At 39.5% G+C, this 23,706-nt stretch overlaps 2 long non-coding RNA genes across 2 annotated transcripts in view; one reads left to right on the plus strand and one right to left on the minus strand.

The window, feature by feature from the left end:
• The window catches only part of LOC139135738 (uncharacterized), a 429,492-nt gene that overhangs the window by 107,898 nt on the left and 297,888 nt on the right, over positions 1–23,706 (plus strand). The window lies entirely within an intron of this gene.
• Positions 11,229–12,073, minus strand: LOC139137916 (uncharacterized). The gene is made up of 2 exons (XR_011553512.1): positions 11,794–12,073; positions 11,229–11,415 (listed from the first exon to the last, which is right to left on the minus strand). It is a non-coding gene; the product is annotated as an uncharacterized lncRNA (long non-coding RNA).

Below are 23,706 nucleotides of genomic sequence, written 5' to 3' on the forward strand. Positions count from 1 at the left end.
TACCCGTCGGCTACCCTCCGCTACCTTGTCTCCTATGGGCTACCGATTTTGAGCATATTCTGGATGGGGAAAAATGTCCGCTACCCTCCGCTACCTTGTCTCCTATGGGCTACCGATTTTGAGCATATTCTGGATGGGAAAAAATGTCCGCTACCCTCCGCTACCTTGTGTTCTATAGGCTACCGATTTGACTTCTCCAAACAATCTGTTAGTGAAAATAAAGTCTGAAACTTGTCCGCTACCCGTCGCTACCCTCCGCTACCTGGCTTTCTATGGGCTACCGATTTTGAGCATATTCTGGATGAGAAAAAATGTCCGCTACCCTCCGCTACCTGTCTCCTATGGGCTACCGATTTTGACTCCTCCAAACAATCTTTTAGTGACAATAAAGTCTGAAACTTGTCCGCTACCCGTCGCTACCCTCCGCTACCTTGTGTTCTATGGGCTACCGATTTTGAGCATATTCTGGATGGGGAAAAATGTCCGCTACCCTCCGCTACCTTGTCTCCTATGGGCTACCGATTTTGAGCATATTCTGGATGGGAAAAAATGTCCGCTACCCTCCGCTACCTTGTCCTATGGGCTACCGATTTTGACTCCTCCAAACAATCTTTTAGTGAAAATAAAGTCTGAAACTTGTCCGCTACCCATCGCTACCCTCCGCTACCTGGCTTTCTATGGGCTACCGATTTTGAGCAGATTCTGAATGAGAAAAAAATGTCGGCTACCCTCCGCTACCTTGCATCCTATGGACTACCGATTTTGACTCCTCCAAACTATCTTTTTGTGAAAATAATGTCTGAAACTTGTCGGCTACCCGTCGGCTACCCTCCGCTACCTTGTCTCCTATGGGCTACCGATTTTGAGCATATTCTGAATGAGAAAAAAATGTCGGCTACCCTCCGCTACCTTGCATCCTATGGACTACCGATTTTGACTCCTCCAAACTATCTTTTTGTGAAAATAATGTCTGAAACTTGTTGGCTACCCGTCGGCTACCCTCCGCTACCTTGTCTCCTATGGGCTACCGATTTGAGCATATTCTGGATGGGGAAAAATGTCCGCTACCCTCCGCTACCTTGTTTCCTATGGGCTACCGATTTTGAGCATATTCTGGATGGGGAAAAATGTCCGCTACCCTCCGCTACCTTGTGTTCTATAGGCTACCGATTTTGACTTCTCCAAACAATCTGTTAGTGAAAATAAAGTCTGAAACTTGTCCGCTACCCGTCGCTACCCTCCGCTACCTGGCTTTCTATGGGCTACCGATTTGAGCATATTCTGAATGAGAAAAAATGTCGCTACCCTCCGCTACCTTGTCTCCTATGGGCTACCGATTTTGACTCCTCCAAACAATCTTTTAGTGACAATAAAGTCTGAAACTTGTCCGCTACCCGTCGCTACCCTCCGCTACCTTGTGTTCTATGGGCTACCGATTTTGAGCATATTCTGGATGGGGAAAAATGTCCGCTACCCTCCGCTACCTTGTCTCCTATGGGCTACCGATTTGAGCATATTCTGGATGGGAAAAAATGTCCGCTACCCTCCGCTACCTTGTCCTATGGGCTACCGATTTTGACTCCTCCAAACAACTTTTAGTGACAATAAAGTCTGAAACTTGTCCGCTACCCATCGCTACCCTCCGCTACCTGGCTTTGTATGGGCTACCGATTTTGAGCATATTCTGAATGAGAAAAAAAAATGTCGGCTACCCTCGCTACCTTGCATCCTATGGACTACCGATTTTGACTCCTCCAAACTATCTTTTTGTGAAAATAATGTCTGAAACTTGTCGGCTACCCGTCGGCTACCCTCCGCTACCTTGTCTCCTATGGGCTACCGATTTTGAGCATATTCTGAATGAGAAAAAATGTCGGCTACCCTCCGCTACCTTGCATCCTATGGACTACCGATTTTGACTCCTCCAAACTATCTTTTGTGAAAATAATGTCTGAAACTTGTTGGCTACCCGTCGGCTACCCTCCGCTACCTTGTCTCCTATGGGCTACCGATTTTGAGCATATTCTGGAATGGGAAAAATGTCCGCTACCTCATAATGCTCACTAAATCTGTAAATGTAATTATATATTTTAAAAATTTTGGGCAAAGTTGCGATCGTTTAGGAAAAATAAAAAAAAACGATTTAAGATTTCTTACTTGTACTAATTTGAATCTCCGGTCAACCAAGAGCATCCCTATAATTTATGCGTCGTAGCCGACACCAATTTGATTTATTATTTGACGCTGCAAATTTCATTTTACAGGTTTTATAGACACTTGAAAGTAGGTGGTCATTTATAAAAAAGTTCCGGCTGTCAATAATGTCAAGTGTAAGATAGAGAAAAAAGTCCGGCTTTTCTATTATGTAATACAATCGATAAAACTTGTACCAGCGTACTAATACATCATCACGGCTTGTTATCTATTTATTTCAAGATTATTTGGTTTCCGCTACCCCCGATACCGATCGATACGTAGCGGAGACCTCGGCGAAAAAAAATTGTGCCCCGAATCCTGCATTGTATATAATATTGAACCAGATACCTATATTAGTAAATCCTTGTCAGTTTCCCTACCAATATTCTTATCTTCCTAATCCAAGGAACATACTGAGGAACTTTGATCAGTGCCTTTGTTATCTTCCTTCAATCTCCCTCTTTGTTGTTTCTCTGTGTAGTGGAAACGCTGTAGGGAGAGTGGATGTAAACAAAGCACAGCAGGTGCTGGTTGATGTAAACACTGATCAAAGTTTATATTTTTGTAGGAAGATAGGAACATTGCCTGGAATATTGGTAGGGACTTATCAAGTTAGGTATCCAGTCCAATTTTGCACTTGCAGTAAAAGGGATCAGTGGTATGAGAAATCTGTAATGACAGCACGTTTTGATCATACATTTTGGGCATTTGTGTTCTGTAGTTTTCTGATTGACACCATAGAGTATCCTGAAAAGCCAAGTGTTTAGCATTCACCCGTATGATTTACATGTGTAATCTGTCATGATGCTACAGAAATCAAGTGTTAGCACAGTTTTGGATAAATTGAGATATGATTTTAGCCAAAACCTCTTACTATCTGTCCTAAATGAAAAAATTAGGTAATTTCTCATGTTTACATATTATTCTATTTCAGATTCAACTGCAGAAATCACCCAGATTGCAGCTGTGTCAGGAGATGACCAGTTCAGCCAGTACATTTTGCCAAAACAGCCAATTTGTCGTATTGCAAGTGAAAAAACTCGCCTTACTGTAAAAAGTGGTAAATTGTGCTATGAAGGAAAACCAGTTCCTACAGTTCCTAAGCAAACATGCTTGGAAAGTTTTATAGAGTTCATCTGTAAATTTGAGAATCCAATTTTAGTTGCACACAATGCTCGATCGTTTGATTGTAGATATTTGTTGCAAGCTATGAATGAATGCTCCTTGACAGATCAGTTTGTAGCAAATGTTTGTGGATTCGTTGATTCATTACCAGTATTCAGATCATTATACCCTGACAGAGCATCATATTCCCAAGAAAGTCTTGTAAATGACTATGTAGGGCAGGATTATGAAGCACACAATGCTGTAGCTGATGTTTTCATGTTACAGAAATTATTGAAAGTATGTCAGGTTTCATTGTCAATGATGATTGAAAAGAGTTTTACATCACACTGGATGATCCAATATCTCACTTTCAAAAACCAACAATCAACTAATTACAAAACTCTGATCACTCTTGTAAATAATAAAGTTTTAAGTGAGTCGATGGCAAAAAGAGTGGCAGGATCTGGTCTTAATTACAGCCATCTTTACACAACATACCAGAGAGGTGGATTAGATAGCTTAAGACAGTTGTTTACTGAAGAAACTTCCAATGGTTCTGTAAGAGTAACAAAATCATCCCGTATAATGAACAGTGTCTTTGAGTTTTTTAACTCGTCTGTCAATAACAATGTTGGAAATGTGTGGTTTACAATGAATAATAATTTCTGAATGACTTTACATGTATGAGCTGTGATAAATTACATACAGGGTATTTCATTATGGTTCAGGAATTTGTACCAAATATTACATTTGATACACATAACAAAAATACTATGAAAATAGCCAAAGTAGAGGCTAATGTAGCTTTAATGAATTTTAGTCATAACGGAAACATTAGGTACAAAAATGGAAAGCTGACCACAGTAAATAATGAATGCATTGTACTTACCTGTGTAAAGATTATGCCAAAGTTTTTCTTTGTGTGAAATATTACTATTAATAATTTAGAGTCTTGTATTTTGGCCATACATACTGCATTGGATATAGTTAAAGTAGATATTCAAGGGATCAGTGTTGATCATCATTGTCATATACATGTGCAATACAGAAGATAATCTTTTTGAATGTAAGTCTATACAAGTGTATGCATTAAATAAATGTGAGTTGTTCATGAAACACTCAATTTATGTTGGGTTTACTACATTTTATTGTCCTTTGTCTTTTATTTCTATATCATAATACCATATGCAGATCCTGTCAATGCAGTTCACTTTTTCACATCAAAACAAACAAAGTTTTCAAGGGACATTACACTGTTCCAGTGTTTTGTCCTACGCTGTTTAGTGTGCTAAAATACCTTGTATTCTGTTTGTCAATACAGCCTGTACATATACAATTCTTATTGCATTGTTGAACTGAATTCTAGATTGGACTTGAATTCAGTTGTCAACAACAACAATAATAATGCTGCTGATGATGTTGATGACTGTCTAAATATAGAGTGTATTGATAAGTTAAAGACACAGTATTTCATTATTCTTCAAGGATTTGAATCAGAAACTGCAGTTGTTGCACAGAATAAAAACACTGAAAGAAAAACCAGAACTTATGCAGAAATGGAACTTTATTTAAAAATTTGAATAATGCTTGTGAAATTCATCTACCATGCCCACCATAAAGTCAACATAGCCCATGCCTATGAATATAAACAGGCTAGGTTATACCCTAATGACCAAAGCAAATGATGAGTAGCCTGGGGGGTCCATAGAATAACCTGATCTGACAGGTTACCAGTACACAAAATGGCAAAAAAACTGTTCCTGTTTAAAATCAACAATGTCCCTAAGATTTATTTTGATGTTATATTTTGATGACACCCATGACCTTTGACATCCGAGTCTAGGACCCCCTAAGTTAGTGATATTTTTTGAACAGGAACAGCTGAATCTAGCTGTGCCAGCCAAAGCGCAGCTTCTATTGTGGTATAAAAGTTCATTTACCGAAAAAACTAGCATGGTGACCATCATTTTTTAAAAAGTCATAGTGATCATATTTAATCTTACTATAAATTGGCCAAGTTTAATCAAATTGACATGATTTTTGAGGTAAGTATAAAAGTTTCAAAAGCAGGGAATTTATGAAAATATCATATTTAAAGTTTTTTGATGATTTATTAATTTATGAATAGATTACAAATCTTGATTATACAAATTTTGTGCCTTGGGGAAGGAGAAGTACTGTCGATTTATTTCTTTATTTTCACTTTTCTGAATGTAAAAGTGAATTTCAGAATACATTTTCAAAGTAAAGGTAGATTTTTCGATTGCTAGGGAGCCTTTTTTTGAGGAACGTTTCCATGGAAACGAGCATGGTGACCCCTGTTTTTTATTTCATTTTTTAAGTTCTGAAACATGAAAGAATTTCCATGCAAAGTTTCAAGAAACTGACATGATTTTTAAATTTCTATGAATTTGTAGCACTTATCCTTAATAACACACTTTGGAAAGTGAGCAAGTACAATGAAACATGATCACATCTTGAAAACTGCTGCCAGGTAATGGCCAGCATTTAAATGAACTTTACGGGTGATAACATAAAAAATTATTCTTATATAAACTTTCAAAACTAGCAGCACTCACTGATGAGGAAATAACTTTTATGTATTTTGTGTAAATACATTTTGAATGGCTGTATTTAAACTTTATTTCATTTTATTTAAATTTCTATCATTACTTTACTAAATAGCAAAAATGAAAGTCTCTATCACATGATACTCTCACATTGCCTCTGACACTGATTTAAATTACTGGTAAATAATCCGTGATATTTTGCGGCAAAACAAGACATTAGACATATGGACATAGGTTTATTGCTTAAATATCACTTTCATTTCTTTTCAGTGCATCTGAACGACACGCTTTCAAACACTTGTGGCACGCCATTCTTTTTTCGCCGTACACAATATGGCCAAATGATTATTTCAATTGTCTTGTTTTAACTGGATGAATACGTATATCATTTGATCCAGACATGTTATTTGAAGGGATATAGTCGTCGGAGCTGCGACCAATGTAAACACTGTATCCAAGATACGATGGTGATTGATGAAAGTTAAAACATATCTGTCATAATCTACATCGTATAATATTTTAATGTTACAGCTATGATGATGAGGTGCATCTAGATATCGTGCACGAAATGCATGTTTGTAAACAAGAAACTCGCACAGGCGCAGTAGCGAATACTGGTTCCTTTCGATTATATGTATTCGGTATTTCGGTATTTCTGTTTTCAGTCAAATACTAAATTTATCTATTGCTAGATTGTCGCATTCGATTTGGTGGGGATTTGGCCGAGGAGTGCAGAGGGCTAAATATATCACCAGGTGGTTTGCTGACATAGATGGCGGCATCTTATTTCGTTTGAATTCGGTCGTCATTTGCAGTTTCTCTGTGGATGGTTTTACTTCAAGCTATTTTCAAGTGTCGACCATGTAAAACGTAGTTTGGAAAAGGAAATTTGACGACGACTGTGAAATTCGTGATGTAAACTAGCTCAGGATAATATATCATTAGTCATAAAATGAGGGCTACTAATTTTATTTGCTCGAGAAATATGTCATGCGTCGCTTGCCCTTTTTCCCTTCCCTCTAACTCTTAGCCTATATTGACCATTTTGCAATCACCCTTGCTCGTAAAAGTAGAACAGTCTTGAGGGAACGACATCGTGTCGATTGAGGCAAATGACATGGTAGCAGAGATGCTACGACTTGCACAAGAGGAAATAGCAAATTTCAGTGACGATACATTACTTTAGGCGTATGGCTGTTGTCATCGGAATGTGATGCGGTTGACATGTGTACGATTCGTAGAGTATCAAAGGAGGGTTTCCAATATGAAAATAATGATGACAACATCATTAATATTTATCTGTTCCAAATAAAACTGCCTGCAGTCACGTTTTTGGGAGCCTTCAGTTCCGCAGATATCATTATTTTCAAGGGATACTGTCTAGATCTTTATTAAAATAATGGTCATTAGTCCAATAGCGATATATGAGAAACTTAAAGTTAGAATCGAATATTCCTTAATGCAACATGTGATAGAAAATCACATTTCCCAGATTACTTTAAATATAAATTATTAGGTTTAATATTCCAAAAACCGAATGGGCGCCAAATGTACCGCTTGATGCTTTAGATTCTAAAACATTACATTGACGGTGTTTAGTTTGAAAAAAGGAAACATATGGCAATCAAGAATGTCCCGTGTGCAAATCGTCATGCGAGATATCAATAGGCCTACATCAGTATATGCAGGGATTGACCGAAAATGCAAGTGTGAAAAACAAATAGGAAATTAGCTTATTGACGAAATACGAATATGTTGATTAATACCGATTTCAACTAGGTATACCGATTTCCCGCAAAATATTACGAACTACGAATATTCCTATTTCTCATCTTTTGTATAGACTTCATCCATCCCTGTTGGATGTGGTCTCAAGTTACAAGACAATAAGATGAAAATGATACAGAAAAGAGAGCAACACTTACGTCTGCTGCAAAAGGATTACGTCAGATGATAGAAAACTCTATTCTTCCATTGTAATTTTCATGAAACTTGACACACTGCCCAGTCAAAACAGATCAGATTTCATTATGCTAGATATTCAGATACACCCCAGGCAAAGGTTTCAAAAGTTATGTGAAAATAGGCTTACTCGGCATTGTGTTATGTTATTGACAAAATTAGGGACCTTAATTATATTTTTAAAACTAGAGCGGTAACCTAATTTTTACCTTGAAAATCCGCGTTCTAAAAATGACATTTTCACTTTACTTATTGTATACTCTCAAAAACAAATATTTATACATATGTATACATATTCCCTTGCCATTTCAAAGTTGCTGTCTTCACCTTCATCGGCCTAAAGTGTTCCACGTCCTCTGATGTCAAATTTAAATGCTGATATACCACATGATTTTAAAATGCTTATTTGACCCAGACCCTCGAGTTTTTCTCGAGGGTCTATGTTTGACCACATTGAATTATATTCAACGGACATACGACTACGGTGCCGTCCCTTTAACAGAGTCATTTTTTCGCTTCATCATCGGTGTCAAGAGAAGGAAAATGATACTTTTCCGCAATTTGATTAAAATCAGATGTAGAGTACGGCGACGTCTTATTTATATGCGTACGCGGTATCCTCTCGCTGTCGCCTCTCCCGTAGCCTGTAGGGATTGTTATACTACAATGTCTCCTTCCCGGGGTCTCCTTGTGAGTTCCAAACACTTTGTAGCACTTCTGTCTTGGTTTTTACGTTTATACTTCGGTTGCGCGCGTCCAAAACTCGTGTTACCGCGGTATAGTTGGTCCCGTAAATCTAGGTCAATGACGTCTTGATATGACATCATTGGCCTCGCCTGACATATTACAAAAGAATGGCATTGCTAATATTCATGCGCCTTTATTATGCAAAGTCACCGGTGGCAGTGGTGAAAGCGGGAGCAGACGTGAAACGGAAGTGAGAGCGCCGCCACTGTTTGGAGTGTGCCGTTTGCAGTAATTAGGCCGTGTTCTTCAGTCGTGCACGCGTGATCAAAAGGTATAGGAACATTGTAGCATTTTGATTTGATTGACAGTCAGGGTCAGAGGTCGTTGCGTGAAAAGGAAAATTCCACCTATTGTGCTACTGCCAACTGCACAAGCAAGCTGTCTGCTGGTTCGGCGGCTTGAGTCTGACCTGTGAGCAAACAAATCTAGGGGAAACCCCCTCACAAGTAAACAAACAATCAAACTAAATGAAAAGATCGGCGTGAGATATAAACCAGCAATTTACGGAATGGGGAAAATGATTACTTTTCGCGTTGTGGAGAAAGGGCGGTTTTAATCGACAAAGTGAATGCATTTTCGAAGAAAGAAAAAAAAAACACTGTGTGTTATTTGGCGATAAATGTTGTGCATTGAAAGGGCTCGTGTACTTGCAATCATGATATCCGGCCATATTGTTCTGAGGAGGTTTATAGCTTTGTGACATTATTTTTTTATTGATCTGTGCAATCAAAGTATAGCCTCTACCGCAATGAAATTTTAATGAATTTGCATTCACTTCAGTAAAGTAAAGGATACATTGATGCAGGACTTTGCAAAATTGACAAACACAAAGATTTACAAATTCTTCAGTCTGTGAGCTACTATGAAGGTATACAGATTTATATAGGCAGTGCACAGTATACATGAGGGTAGTGCCAACAGTTCATAAATACCCAAGAATTGAATGCAAAATGGCAGATTCTTATTGCAAATAGCCGTTGCCCTCCTTCCTCACAGAGTTCCACCACTACTTGATCACTTTCAGGCAATTACATTACCAAGTTTGTGTCCGGTAGAACCAAAAACTATGCCTTATATCTAGCACAAGAATGGAAACCACACTTTTTGTAAAGTCAGAGGGATCACCTTAAATTACCACAACAGTTTAAACATCAAATTGACAATGACAATGTCAACTTGATAATGACAATTGACAATGTCAACAGCAATGTCTGGCCTTATGTTTTGTATACTGAGATATGCAAGTATATGTGCTGGATCTGCAACTGATTAGATTTCAGCCCTGTTCAGTAACATAGAAATCATACACCCTGTTTCCTTCTCGTAGTGATGTTAGGATGGTATCCATCCATGTTGTTGGTAAGTAGTGATGGAGTGTCTGATTGTCTATGTGATACCAGGGTGAGTTGCCTTGTATCAAACAAATCAATGTGCATGCATTGCTTCCAATGCGACTGTCAATACTTGATTGTGATATTCAGTGAGGGAGAGCTCACAGTTAGACTTTCCCTTACCAAATTTTGTGTCCGGAAAGTGCCCGGAAAGCGCCCGGAAAGTGCCCGGTAATTGCCCGGAAAGCGCCTGGTTCAGTGTCCGGAAAGCGCCCGGTGCAATCTATCATGATGTGTAACTCAATAGTCGGGAAAGCGCCCGTTTATGGCACAAACCGGGCGCCCGGTTTCTGCCCGGTTTCTAGAAGTGTCCGAAAAGCGCCCGTTTTTATAATACAAACCGGGCAAAATCCGGACGCCCAGTTTCTGCCCGGTTTGCGTCCGGAAAGTACCCGTTTATGGCACAAACCGGGCGCCCGGTTTGTGCCCGGTTTCTAGAAGTGTCCGGAAAGCGCCCGTTGATGGTACACAAACCAGGCAAAAAACGGGCGCCCGGTTTTATAGAAGTGTCCGGAAAGCGCCCATTGATGGTACACAAACCAGGCAAAAAACGGGCGCCCGGTTTCTGCCCAGTTTACAGAAGTGCTCTCCAGAAAGTGTTCGTTTATGGCACAAAGTGACCAGTGCCAGTCTCCTGCAGTTTTGGCGTAATTTTCAAAAACTCAGCAAACTCTTTGCAGCAAATTTGCAGCACACTCCATGCAGCAAACTTGCGGCAAATAAATTTAAATGTTACTGAAATTTGCTGCAACTCCATGCAGCAAATTATTTTGCATGTTACTGAACATTTGCTGCAAATTACACATGCAGAATTTCCTTCAAAAGTTGGTATAATTTCACAACAGTCAGCTCTGGAATAAACTTTTACCAATTTCAGTAACAGTAAGAAAACTACATACCCGGGTACAATAGACAAGAGATACTGAAAACCAAAGAAGCAACACATTTAAGTGACAGCGAAATTTTTTGTATTGTACCACAAGTTTCAAACTTTTTATCTTCTCAAAAAATATAATAAGTTAAATAAGTTCAGTTCAGATATGTACACAGAAGTTGTAAAATCACTTGTGTAGACATGGCCAATGTCAGTGACATGGTTGAGAAAGAAAACCTGACAACGTAAGGCAGACAGCAGACTGTGGACAGCACAAGATGTGTTTTATCCAACTAAGCAGTGAAATACCAGTTTCACAAGAAACAATGGTCAGCGCAAATAAAGTTATTATTTAATAAAAAGACAACTGAGAAAAAAAGGTTAAATTCAAATTGTAGTACAATTTATTTTATATGCCATGTTCATTTCATGCCACATAAGTGTCTTCCAGAGATTTTCTTTTAGCTCGAGAAGTTTCATCATGTAACATTTACATTACTGTCAACGGCTGCGATTTGGCTTTCTGGTCTCTGAATTTCTTGTCCCTTTAGAGTACCAGCAATGCATTCTGAAAAATACAAATCGTTCAGGTAAAAGTGTAAGTCTTTACCGTGTGACCAAACATTGTAATTTCATGAAAGAGATCAATAATTATTTAAAAACGAGACAAAAATCAAGTTGAAAATTGAAGCAAACAAATGCATAAATATTTATGATCCAATTAATAATAATTAAAATGTCCGACAGCGGACAACTTGAACTCGCCGTATGTTGTTTACATACAGGGCGGCGACAATCTGCAAAAATCTCAGCACTTACTATTGTGAAACGAAAGCGAGTTCAGTATGAATCAGTACTCAAAGAAAATTTAACTGTAGGTTAAAATAGCAATACAACGATTACAGAACATAATAGCGATGTACAGACGAACGGTACATTGACTTACATGTACATGATTTGTGAACGGCTCGCAGACAGACGCTGGACGATTCCCGGTTGCAGGTCTCTCCGTGCTGTGTAAATACCGTACTCAGAAAATATAGTCGGTATCTTTACTGCTTTTCGCGTTCACAAATTTAGAACTGCGTCTGTCCCTGGTACTGTATACACGTTTTTGCAACACTGTGATATCATTTGAATGGTGATTCCATAGAAAGATCACAAAATTGTCAACCAGATAACTCCCTGATCACAAGTACGCAGCCGATGGTACCAAAATCTAACTTCGCGCCGATCAAGCCTCATGACGATAACGGAAGTGCGATCTATAAATCATTACGCGATTGATAATGTAGTCCCGTTTTTAAACGCTTGAATTGACTCTACATCTGCACCAATCCGTTATATTTCATACTTAACATAGCATTTAATTTATTATTTTAATGAAAACGGTTATTGTAATCATAGAAAGACTAAAAAGAGAGTAAAAATTCTTTCAGCACGAAGAATTAATATCAATGCGCGAACTGAACTTGATGAACCGTGACCTGAGACACATTTCGACTGCTCAATGCAGGACGCGTTAGACGCTGGCGAAGTAGCGTATTGGATTTTCGTACAGCTGCTTGGGACGGAAGGTAATCCTAAACCTCAAATTTGTGCTCGGCAATATAACTCTAACGCTGAAAACATGGACAAAAGCCTTTACCACAATTCATGTCATCAGAAGGCGAGATTTTGTTAGCGATATTGATGGGACCATGGATGTAAAAAATAGATTTTTTACATCCATGATGGGACCATGGACACAGACTGTAAGCTTACAGTGCATTGTACGCACCGTGTAATACTATGATGGGATACATATAGCTGGAGCACCTGTACCACTCTGCTTGGAGGTAGTCTATAGTAGCGGGTCCTTGCTTATACCAAACATTGAATGCATTGACATTTTACTTGTCTGTTTCTACGATGAAAAGTTCTCATCAGTCGATATTTTAAGGAACAGATTTGCAGTAAACAAAAGTCTACGACTTGTCCTTAAAAACTATCTACTGTTGATTGACCAATCAGAGTGCTCAATTCAGGGTGTTTTATCTACTCATAAAGCCTTGGTCACCAAATTCCAGAAACGAATGACAGCGCCGTAGTAAAGTACTGTCCAATCAAAAGTGAACATGTCATATTCTGTAGACATCTGGTACGTTTTAACATTCAAATTTGGTAACACAGCGGAAACCAGCTGCAACATAAAATCTGCTGTGCCCTAGGGCATTATATAATGTGGCCTAGGGCATTTATAGGATGTTCCATTACATTGGAAGGCTATTTCACAAATAAAAGTTTTAATTCATATCCTAAACATGTTACATTGACAAAGGGGACGGTTGACGTAAACACATTGAAAACGAAAATATATCAGTTAGGGGCGATAGTTTTTAAGTCGGATAAAACCCTCGTACTCGGGCTCTTCTGGTATATAAAGTCCAACCCTACAATAAAATGTCTCGGCCTGCGGCCTCGACATTTTATCGTTGGGTTGGACTTTATATACCAGAAGAGCCCTCGTACTCGGGCTTTATCCTGTACTTACAGACCATCAGATGCACATTTCGTTCGAAACTGCTTGCACTGTGGTATCATTCGTAGACAATACAGGGTTTAACTTGGAGACAGACAAGTCTCTGTTTTAAAAATGTGTTTTCCAAAAAATTCAGTTGTCGATCCAACCATAATTTACCCACGGTGATTTACCCAACCAGATTGGAAAGGGTACTCTTATTACATAATAATGTCACTACAGTATACTATGGATGCACTCAATAGATGCAATGTTGCTTAGTTATGTCACTTTCACCAGCTTAACTGAAGCTGTCCATTATCTACCAGTTATTATAATTTTAAAAAGTCGATTGTCTGTTATAAAAATAAATGAATATAAAATATACATGAAAGATCAATTTTGTGTTGCTTATATATGACCTGTCACAAAGTGCAATGGTACACAGTGTGTACTCCCTGGTAATGAAATAGTGGGCAATATATCAATCATGTTGCTGCATATTTGCAGCAATAACCTTGTTTGCCGCAAATTTGCAGCAACTGAGTCGTTTACTGCAAATTTGCTGCAAACTGATTTAACGGTTTGCAGGAGGGTCACAGCTAGCTGCAAACTTCTGCAACTCCTTCCTGCAAGGTATATGCTTGCTGCATAATTTTGCAGCAAACTTATGGCAAATTTGCAGTAGAAATAATCTTCGGTAAGGGAAGTTTAGGTTGTGTAAGCATCTATTTAAATTGGCAAAAATGATAGTTTCTCAATTCATGTAATTATACAGAAAGGTATAGCTTCCAAATGAAAAAAAATGCAATATCACAATTTGAAAATACCTCTAGTAGAAAGAAATGACATGAAAAATATTATGTGCAATGGTTAACGTAGTTTTGAGTCAAAGGACTGTTCATGCGATAGTTTGTGTGCAAAGGCAAGAAATGCCAGTTGGTTGTGGTAAAAATCATTTCAGACATTTTTCCTTAGTCTGTTATGCTTCATTGATTTCTGCCAGAGTGAAGTGTTTGAGAAATTCTGATTTTTTGTTACACAAAAACGACTTGGAATAAAGAAGTCTGAATTGATTTTCCCATGATGCTTTACTCATCAATGATGCTTTACTCATCACTCATCTGGTACAGACCAGAAAATAAAGTTGATTTTTACATATGTACAGAGTGTGCGCACGTACCACAGGTATTTATATAGTAGTGCAAAGTACCAAGAACATTATTCCATACCTGTATGCAAATGAGTTGTTCATTAGTGTCGCACAAGTTATTGTGTTTTAGTTCTTTTGTTTTCTAGACAAAATAAACAGGACGAAACACATGTAATAATAACGGGACCAAATTGCGAGCGAGCAAGCTCACTGTACCAGGGGTATTTTCACTCATGTTTGCTTTGTATCCTGTTGTCCTTGAATTCACTCACTGCCACTCCTTAAAGCACGTCCCCAAGATTCCGCAAACACTCGTGCAAATACCCGGTACGGCGCACTTGCACTCTCGCCATGGGGTTCAAGCTGTCATATTCCTCCACTGTCTCTCACTGTGCACGACATTATACGTATGTAGGTACATATGATAAAGTATTATTCACTGGGTGCACTTACCAGACACCCTAAATAGAGTAAAGTCCCATATTCAACAGGCGCTTTCGGACACTTTGAATGCAGTTGAGTTAAAGTCCCATATTCACTGGGTGCTTTCTGGACACTTTGAATACAGTCAGATTTAAAGTCCTGTATACACCGGGCGCTTTCCGGACACTTTGAATGCAGCAGAATTAAAGTCCCATATTCACCGGGCGCTTTCCGGACACTTTGAATGCAGCAGAATTAAAGTCCCATATTCACTGGGCGCTTTCCGGACATTTTGAATGCAGTCTGATGTAAAGTCCTATATTCACCGGGCGCTTTCCGGACACTTTGAATGCAGTCAGAGTTAAGTCCCATATTAAACGGGCGCTTTCCGGACACTTTGAATGCAGTCAGAGTTAAGTCCCATATTAAACGGGCGCTTTCCGGACACTTTGAATGTGATATTATTAAAGTCTGTTATTCAACGGGCACTTTCCGGACACCCTTGTTAGAGCAGAAATTAAGTCAAATCTAAAACGGGTGCTTTCCGGACACCCAAAATTATAAAGAGACTAAGTCAGCTTCTACCGGTGTGAGAAATTCTATTTCATGAGCAAACCGGGCAAAAACCGGACAGTAAATTGTAGTGAAAAAAACTAAGTCAGTAAAACTGGGCACTTTCCGGACAAAAACGGGCAGTTACCGGATGCATGTATTCACTGAAAATTCTAAGTCAACATCAAAACGGGCAGTTTCCGGACAGTGAAAATAGCAACCGGGCGCTTTCTGGGCGCTTACCGGGCACTTTCGGGGCGCTTTCCGGGCACTTTCCGGACACAAAATTTGGTAAGGGTTCCCTTCAGAGTATAAAAGAAGACTTGGGTGTTTGTTATAATTGGTAGCCATATTGTTACTTTACTGTGTATTGTGTTCAGCTCTGTCATGTAAGAGCTGTGCACATGAAATTCTACCTCTGGTTGTCTTTTTATGCCTTGTCTACATACAACGAGTACATTGCCACTTAGTTGTTTGGTACTTTGTATGTTGTTGTGTGCAGTGAACTTGTTCTCTTGTTTGTTTGGTTGTTGTACAGTGGGGTATTGGTATATTTGTCTTTTGAGGTTTTCTTTGAAGTGTGATGAATCATAGTATGTTTTGTATGGTGTAGGAAACGAGGGGTCTTCGTCTCTTATGTCAGGTTCATGGCAGGTTCATGGGTATTTGATGACTGTGGCTGATGTTTTGTTGGTTGCAGAAGACCTTGTTTAAATTTTCACAGAGTGTCTGGACATTTTTTAATAGTAAAGGGGTGCACACCAGAAAGAGATAGGCACTCTTGATGACAGCTGTGTCCGCAAGGCAATACACATATCTCTGCAGACATGACCTCAGCCACTAAACATGAAGGAAAATAACATCTCAGGCTTTGATTTGGAATATTTGCTAGATCGAAACTGAAGCCAAGTGGTGAGCACTTATTCGTCATTTGAACCTGCAAAGTTGGTATTTAGTATTTTAGCCTTGCAGCTGTAGATTGACTGACAACAGTTGACAGTCCACCATTCTCAGCAACACTCTTGAATAGCTGGACCAGATATTCTGCTGTTTTGCCAGCCACCATGGTTTAGTCGTGTGTTGTTGTTCCTCTGCCATACCCAGGTAGGAAGTAGAGCGGATAGTCTGTATTAAGTCTGGAAGGAGCAAGACTGTGGGGTGTTTTAGTGATCATATCTACTGATGTGTGTGGTTGTTTGTGACTACGTAGAAGGGAGTGCCAGATTTCAATTTTTTTCTCAGTACGAATAGATGGATCGCTGTAGTAAAGTTCACAGAGATCAGGAATATTGTCAGTCGTACTTGTTCTTCCAAGATGTGTTTGAGACAAAGATATTTAGGATCTTTACAGGGTTTAAAGTGGGAGGGGATCAGGTGACGCACAAGTTGCCAACCAGTGATTGCAGCAATTGTGACAAGAGAAGAGCAGTATAGTTTGGGGTTTTGTGCCAGTTTGCCACCAAAGACAAAAGAATACAAATGACTGTAGAAGAAGTGATAGAGTTGAATATGGTAATCATAGAGGTTAAGAGAGACATGGAATGGACCTTGAATCGGAATTATGCTCTGTGGTTGTTTGTTGTGTGCAATGAGTTTCTTAGTAAAGTAGAAAGTAGGCCAGTCTTCTGGTGCAGCAGTCAAGAAGTCAGTAGAATATGAAGTATGGCGCGTAATGCATGCCAAAATTAACATCCGTTTTCTTACACCACTGACCGAATTTTTCCACTAGTCATCCACATTCGGCTTGCCGATTTCTGAACCCACTCACTGAATTATTCAAGTGGTTAGCGATTTCTGAACCCACTTACTGCATCCTTCACGTGGTCAGCGATTTCTGAACCCACTCACTTACATTCAAGTGGTTAGCGATTTCTGAACCCACTCGCTGAATTCTTCATGTGGTCAGCGTTTTCTGAACCCACTCGCTGAATTCTTCATGTGGTCAGCGTTTTCTGAACCCACTCGCTGAATTCTTCATGTGGTCAGCGTTTTCTGAACCCACTCACTGAATTCTTCATGTGGTCAGCGTTTTCTGAGCCCACTTGCTGAATTCTTCATGTGGTCAGCGTTTTCTGAACCCACTCACTGAATTCTTCATGTGGTCAGCGTTTTCTGAACCCACTCACTGAATTCTTCATGTGGTCAGCGTTTTCTGAACCCACTCACTGAATCCTTCAACTGGTTAGCGATTTCTGAACCCACTCACTTACATTCAAGTGGTTAGCGATTTCTGAACCCACTCGCTGAATTCTTCATGTGGTCAGCGTTTTCTGAATCCACTCACTGAATTCTTCATGTGGTCAGCGTTTTCTGAACCCACTCACTGAATCCTTCAACTGGTTAGCGATTTCTGAACCCACTCACTTACATTCAAGTGGTTAGCGATTTCTGAACCCACTCGTTGAATTCTTCATGTGGTCAGCGATTTCTGAACCAACTCACTGAATCCTTCAAGTGGTCAGCGATTTCTGAACCCAGTCACTGAATTCTTCAAGTACTGAACTCCCTAAGCTCAACTTCATTAGTTTCGACTTATGACACGAAACAAGACCCCTACGTCACACAGCGTCATGCCTACGTCAAATGTCGTCACAAAAATTGTGGTGTCAATTTTTACTAGAATGTTAAGGGGTTGAAATTAGCTTTGACCTCTGAGTTTTACGTCGACAACAAGTGCGTTTACATCAACTAATACACTCCGTCAGTGGATTATTTTTATTTTATGTTTTCTTCCTGGCCTTAAACATAGACCTTAAAAACGGAAGTCTATGCCTTAAAGCCCCATTATTTTTTAAGTTTTAATTTTTTTTGTTCAAATTACATGTTATTCCCTTTCATCCATCTTGAAATGCTGTTCAGTGAAGAAATAAGCCAAATTTGTGCTTCTGTACTGACATACAAACGCTAAATACTACCCGATCGAGTTGGATTGCCGCGCGGGTTTGTTTACAACGCACATGTATACGTCTTGCAGCATGCCTGGCACGAGTGATCGCTCGCATGGAAGTACAGCTCTCGTCATCGTACGGTTTCAGAAAAACGACAATATGGTAATTGAATATCGTAGACAAGGAACGTTCCCAGGAAACGATAAAAGAAAAATGTTCTTAACGTATTTTAAGACCTTATAATAGTTCAATGTCGTATAATAAGAGGCTCTCATCAGCCAACAGTCCCAAAAGATTCCTGGGGCCATGCCGCGCCATGCCCGGGCAAACGTCCACGGTCGCTGGCTGAATACCTGCGAATGATTTTATTTTGTTCTCCTCTGTTCAAAAACGTACTGTTACTGTGTTTCAGAGGATACAGAACTTTGGGAGAGGAGGCTGACATTATATTCTGGTACAATGTGTGCGTTATAGACGGATTATTCAAACTGAAGTTGGCAGAGCCGGATGCGCACCCTGCACAAGGTCACACAGGAACTCCCGGTACCGATGTAAAATCAAGACGACACTATATGCACTTGGCTCACTTCTGTAGGCAAATAATTATCAAAATTGAGTAACTTGAAGTAATAAAATTCAGCTGATTGCCGCTTTAGCAGCAAGGTGATTGCAAAATCAAAGCAACATATTTTGGCAATGCACGGCAGCCTATCGAATGCAAGTGAACGCGATGGCCTTTGGCAGAAAGTAGGGAAACCATCATTATTTACGACCTGATGTTACAATCGATAACTTAGTAACTAACCGATAACGTATCAAACCCGATAACGTAGGAAAAATTACCGATAACGTAGTAATAAACCGATAATGTAGTAAATTGTGCAGATATATGTGTCATGAATTCTTTAAGAAATAAGTAAACAACAGAATCACACCAAGAGGTTAGTTTGCTGTTGGGCCGGGTGTGCACGGGTGTGACTTTGCAGTGAGACAGGTCGGGATCTCTCTTGTGTTCGAACTTCTAGCATGCCTGGAGCGCCATTAATGTTGTGCTGGCATCCAGTCGGTAATTGTACTACGGTAGTCCTTATGAGGATTAGATACCCGTTACGTTTGATATTATTTGGAAATACTTTTAAATTACTAAGTAAGACTTTTATACTGTATTCAAGATATAATTTGTTCCTTTCTGAGCATTTTCAATTACGGCAACGATATCGAAGTTGATGGGCTGTACATGTATTGCCTATCCTGTATATACAGCGTAGCCCGGCCGTACGCCAAACTTCGTTTTGAGTAGACGGAGCAGAAGCAGTCCCGTCATTTATTTTCAACGAAATTTTCATAATAGGCCTACTCCATAATGGAAGAAACGACTAATTCAATGATTACGATGGTGAAATATTGAATTTTATTTATATATGTTTTTCTCTCTCAATTCATTCAGCAAACTTGATCTCCGTACCGTCGGTCACAACGTGCAATGCCTTGCATGCATGAAGCTTACAATCGACTGCCTCCATCGTTAGTTTAGCTGTTCAAGACGTTTGTTTGCACGGCTCATTATAGTCGGAACAATCTGTAAACACTTACATATTTATATCTTTCCAGTATTTCGCCGAACTTTTGCGCGTCTTTGGCTGAGTCTCCAGTTTCGATTGACCAGACCTTTCGAAGAGCATAGGTTTCTATGGGCGCCACAGTAAAACAAAACTTGCGTCACAGTCCCTCTATCCATAGGGGCCCAGAGGGACTGTGCCTGCGTAGATTGACGGTGGTGTCATTACGTTTCGTCTTGTGTCTCAAGAAAGCCTGATTTCTGGTCCGGACAATAAGTCATTTTTCACCCCTTTTACTGTTAATTGTACACGTTTTTTGTGAGGCGGGCTGGGCATGCGAACCATGCGATTCAGTATCTATTAGGCTACTTATTCAGTAAAGATTCTTTCCGGGTCACATCTTACAAGCTTTGATAAAGACCCCCTAGCGTAATGGTTAGCCACCTTCAGAATCCGTGAGTGAATTTGACGGGTCTCTTTTTGAGTGACCGGATTATGGTAGAAAAAATATCAAGTCTGCTGGGGTGCCTAGCGGAATGTAGGCAAGTAGTTAAAGGATTCGGTGAGTTGGTTCAGCAATCGCTGACCACTTGAAGGATTCGGTCAGTGGGGTTCAGAACAGCGAGTGGGTTCAGAAATCGCTAACCACTTGAATGTAAGTGAGTGGGTTCAGAAATCGCTAACCAGTTGAAGGATTCAGTGAGTGGGTTCAGAAAACGCTGACCACATGAAGAATTCAGTGAGTGGGTTCAGAAAACGCTGACCACATGAAGAATTCAGTGAGTGGGTTCAGAAAACGCTGACCACATGAAGAATTCAGCGAGTGGGTTCAGAAAACGCTGACCACATGAAGAATTCAGCGAGTGGGTTCAGAAAACGCTGACCACATGAAGAATTCAGCGAGTGGGTTCAGAAAACGCTGACCACATGAAGAATTCAGTGAGTGGGTTCAGAAAACGCTGACCACATGAAGAATTCAGTGAGTGGGTTCAGAAAACGCTGACCACATGAAGAATTCAGCGAGTGGGTTCAGAAAACGCTGACCACATGAAGAATTCAGCGAGTGGGTTCAGAAAACGCTGACCACATGAAGAATTCAGCGAGTGGGTTCAGAAAACGTGACCACATGAAGAATTCAGCGAGTGGGTTCAGAAATCGCTAACCACTTGAATGTAAGTGAGTGGGTTCAGAAATCGCTGACCACGTGAAGGATGCAGTAAGTGGGTTCAGAAATCGCTAACCACTTGAATAATTCAGTGAGTGGGTTCAGAAATCGGCAAGCCGAATGTGGATGACTAGTGGAAAAATTCGGTCAGTGGTGTAAGAAACGGATGTTAATTTTGGCATGCATTACGCGCCATATATGAAGAAATAGGTGGTGATGTGTTAAATACATTGGTATAGGCATTTAGGTAATCTTCCATTGAGTGAAGAGATTGTTGGAATTCATCTATGAGATGGGTTCTATGTAGTGTGGCCAACTCTCTCTGATCGATCTGTTGATATACCCTGTAAGAAATTTTAACGATTTTGTTAAAATGAATTCCACAAGAAAAAAAGTTTTATGGCTATAAGAGAGATCATTGTGATAGACTGAAATATTCAAGTTATGCTTGGAGTGCTCCTAAAAAGTAAAGGCTGGAGGTTATTATTTTGATAGAACCTCAGAAAAACATAGCATTGACACAAGATTTGATGCCTATTCAGTTCAACCTGGAATCTTGCCAGGAGAACTGGAAACCTTGGTGATGATTCTCAAAAGAAAACAGATCCACAGTAGTACAACACCTTTTATATGATCTGCAACTTTTGGCTCTATTTCCCTTTTAATTTGTTATGGTGATAGAGAACATACATAGTGTGTAATATTCCATTTTCAAATAAAGAAGAAATACATTTCTCTTAACTTCAGAGACCAAATGCGTTGCATCAGCGTTGTTATTGTGGAAATATTTGAAAAGTCTACACGCACATTGACAGTTAATTATTTATTTTGCAACAAAGCCTAAGTTGCTACAAAGCCCTTAGGCTTTGTTTTTACTATGAAACCAGGGAAAACAGGAAAGGGCAAAAGTAAACAAAGTAGTTGATAAATATTTGTGTCAGTTATTATCTGTGCCCTTTTCTCAGGGATAACTTAAAACAGAACTTCATTACTCACGTTTTTCAGCAGCCAAACTTTTCACTCTCTGTGGCTTATCTCAAAACTCTAACTTGTCATTGAATAACGTCACATGCCTCTTCAATTGATGACTGACATACGGTACCTATGGAGAATTTAAGGAGATAGAGAGTTTAAGGAGATAGAGAAGCAAAATATACTGTAAATGGAAAGTGTTTATGGCTTAATTGTAGCGTTATGTATACAAATATAATCAAAATTAAATTCCTTTCTTTTTTCCCACTTTTACTGATTCCCATGGAAACCTGGAATTCAAAATGAGGGAAATAGACTGTTTGTCTGCAATAATTTCATCTCCAATTATCTCTTTGACCCTCTCATAAGATCTGGTGCAAATGTATGCGCTGGTGTTGTAGTTGGCTGTGGTTCATCCAATTTTGTCGAACTCTCTGTAGTGTTTCCGTGGTAGTAAATCAAACGAAGAGGAATGTAGTTTTGATTTTATGTTTGAATAAACCCTTCGTTAAAAAAACAGATCTTGTTCGAGGTGTGTGTGCACACACTGGAGGCGACATATCGAGGTGCAGGTGTAGCTGTGATAGCGCAGCGGTATTTTTATCGAATGCGCTCATGCCATTGGGTTAATCGCAACAGTCACAGTGGCGATGACCCCAATAACCTGAGCGCGTTCGAAATTAAACACACCACAAATACCGCTGCTATATCACAGCTAGTCGAGGTGTTGCACTAAGCTCGTAGTACATGCGGACAACAACTACTGACATGACGTCATAATTTTTGGTATCGAGCGATGTTTTAAAGTCAGAATTTTAAAAGACTAATTGTTAACAACAACATGTCGTAGAGTTCACATTTAAGCTTTATTTAAAGTGTGTTGGGATCCATATCACTCATATCAGACTTGTCAAGTTGGTATCGGCAAGAGGGAAATCCCTGGGAAGCCCTTTATTGTTATGCAGATACTGAAAACCCTGAAGATGACATCGCCGATAAAACAAGAACACATATCAAAATTCCATAAAGTTCAACTTTCATTCATGCCGTTCATCACCATCACATGCACAGATATTCTATCACATCTTGTATGTCAAATGTTTAATAGACAACAAAACCCAAATGTGTGAACATGTAATGCTCAGAAGAAAAAAAATGCGGGTTGGGTAAACAAAAGGTCACCATTTTGGCTATTCATATGCAAAATTATTGGGCGAAGGCAGTCACGTCCGTTACTTGTTATGGCTGTTGGATAGTCCACACATCTCGCACAATGCGAGAGTTCAAAATATCGCGAGACTTGTGGACTAAATTGTGGAAAAACAGACATCCGCAGTTGCTGGGGTTGGATAGCAAAGTCGCAGCATGTACACAGCTCATGACACTTCTGGTGCATGCACCTCTGACTGTGCCTGTCTGTCACACTTCACGCCGATGACCTGTTTGTGTTACTTGCTACGTGATCACAACAGTCAAAGATTTCCTATGCTTAGTGTAAGGCAGGCCTGACCTATTGGAGTAATTAGGTCATGTACTTTGGTCGTGATCAAAAGATGTTGAAATAGTGTAGCAAATTTTTGATCGACAGTTTCAGTTTGCTGTGTGAGTCATATGGATTGTTTTTTACCTTTTGCTATAAATAACCGG

This window comes from Ptychodera flava, chromosome 1 (assembly GCF_041260155.1).
Source record: "Ptychodera flava strain L36383 chromosome 1, AS_Pfla_20210202, whole genome shotgun sequence".
NCBI lineage: Eukaryota > Metazoa > Hemichordata > Enteropneusta > Ptychoderidae > Ptychodera > Ptychodera flava.